Genomic DNA, 2,488 nt, shown 5'->3' on the forward strand with positions numbered 1-2,488 from the left:
TATATTTAAAGACACACACACACACACACACACACACACACACACACACACACACACACACACACACACACACACACACACACACACACACATGCAAACTTGTAAGGAGCATTGAAATAATGGACTGGATTCAGAAAGGTTACTCTGGGGTGTACATATACATATTGCGGTAATCATTTCTGATTCAGAGATAGTCCTATCACTGTGTTACAAAACGAGGACATGTAGCACCATGGTCGACTGTCCCCATGGCCATGCTAAATGCTAATGAGGCATATGCTAGTAAGCCATGTGCTCTCCCCAGAACTGCCTGTTGTAAAACCTTCACCTAGTCAAACGATTCAATTAATTTACACAGCCGTTCCTGGCAGCTCGTGTTAATGAACATGGCCAAGGGCTCATGTTCATCCATAGCTGTCAAGGTACGTTCCAGGGAGTTTAGTAGGCAGGTAGTGTTGTGGGTGGGTGCATGTGTGTGTGAGTGTGTGAGTGTGTGTGTGTGTGTGTGTGTGTGTGTGTGTGTGTGTGTGTGTGTGTGTGTGTGTGTGTGTGTGTGTGTGTGTGTATGAGATGCTGCATTTGTGACTGTATGTGTGAATGTGTCCGTTTGCCTGGGAGGCTGGACTAGGAGGGTTAGGTAGGGTAAATATATGGTTGAATGTGTCAGAATGAGACCAGGTGGGGGAATTGTGTGTGTGTGCATTTGTGTGGGTTGGCATTGTTGACATACCTCCACACTCCCCTAAACTAAAGAACAAATCCTACAACATTGGGTCAAGGGGAACACTAGCTACCAGGAAGACCCTTTTTAAACATTATCCCTTAACGGAACTCACGGTCAAGGGGGAACACTAGCCTCCATGTATGCCTTTTCGCAGTATGCATTAATGGCACTTAACAAGTCATTGTGGGGGGGAGCACTAGCCTCCATGTATGCCTTTTCGCAGTATGCATTAATGGCACTTAACAAGTCATTGTGGGGGGGAGCACTAGCCTCCATGTATGCCTTTTCGCAGTATGCATTAATGACACTTAACAAGTCATTGTGGGGGGGAGCACTAGCCTCCATGTATGCCTTTTCGCAGTATGCATTAATGACACTTAACAAGTCATTGTGGGGGGGAGCACTAGCCTCCATGTATGCCTTTTCGCAGTATGCATTAATGACACTTAACAAGTCATTGTGGGGGGGGAGCACTAGCCTCCATGTATGCCTTTTCGCAGTATGCATTAATGACACTTAACAAGTCATTGTGGGGGAGAGCACTAGCCTCCATGTATGCCTTTTCGCAGTATGCATTAATGACACTTAACAAGTCATTGTGGGGGGGAGCACTAGCCTCCATGTATGCCTTTTCGCAGTATGCATTAATGACACTTAACAAGTCATTGTGGGGGGGAGCACTAGCCTCCATGTATGCCTTTTCGCAGTATGCATTAATGACACTTAACAAGTCATTGTGGGGGGGGAGCACTAGCCTCCATGTATGCCTTTTCGCAGTATGCATTAATGACACTTAACAAGTCATTGTGGGGGGGAGCACTAGCCTCCATGTATGCCTTTTCGCAGTATGCATTAATGACACTTAACAAGTCATTGTGGGGGGGAGCACTAGCCTCCATGTATGCCTTTTCGCGGTATGCATTAATGACACTTAACAAGTCATTGTGGGGAGCACTAGCCTCCATGTATGCCTTTTCGCAGTATGCATTAATGACACTTAACAAGTCATTGTGGGGAGCACTAGCCTCCATGTATGCCTTTTCGCAGTATGCATTAATGACACTTAACAAGTCATTGTGGGGAGCACTAGCCTCCATGTATGCCTTTCGCAGTATGCATTAATGACACTTAACAAGTCATTGTGGGGAGCACTAGCCTCCATGTATGCCTTTTCGCAGTATGCATTAATGACACTTAACAAGTCATTGTGGGGAGCACTAGCCTCCATGTATGCCTTTTCGCAGTATGCATTAATGACACTTAACAAGTCATTGTGGGGGGGGAGCACTAGCCTCCATGTATGCCTTTTCGCAGTATGCATTAATGACACTTAACAAGTCATTGTGGGGGGGAGCACTAGCCTCCATGTATGCCTTTTCAGTATGCATTAATGACACTTAACAAGTCATTGTGGGGAGCACTAGCCTCCATGTATGCCTTTTCGCAGTATGCATTAATGACACTTAACAAGTCATTGTGGGGGGGAGCACTAGCCTCCATGTATGCCTTTTCGCAGTATGCATTAATGACACTTAACAAGTCATTGTGGGGGGGAGCACTAGCCTCCATGTATGCCTTTTCACAGTATGCATTAATGGCACTTAACAAGTCATTGTGGGGGGGAGCACTAGACACCAAGGATATTCTTCATTGGGTGCCATAAAGTCACTTTGTAAGATTTAAACCCTGTAACCTCTCACCTCAGACAGGTAACATGAGTCCTCTGCACCACCACTAGACACCAGGGATACTTTAAATGTGTTA

This window comes from Protopterus annectens, chromosome 15.part0 (assembly GCF_019279795.1).
Source record: "Protopterus annectens isolate FY-2018-M chromosome 15.part0, PAN1.0, whole genome shotgun sequence".
In the NCBI taxonomy this organism is placed as follows: domain Eukaryota; kingdom Metazoa; phylum Chordata; order Ceratodontiformes; family Protopteridae; genus Protopterus; species Protopterus annectens.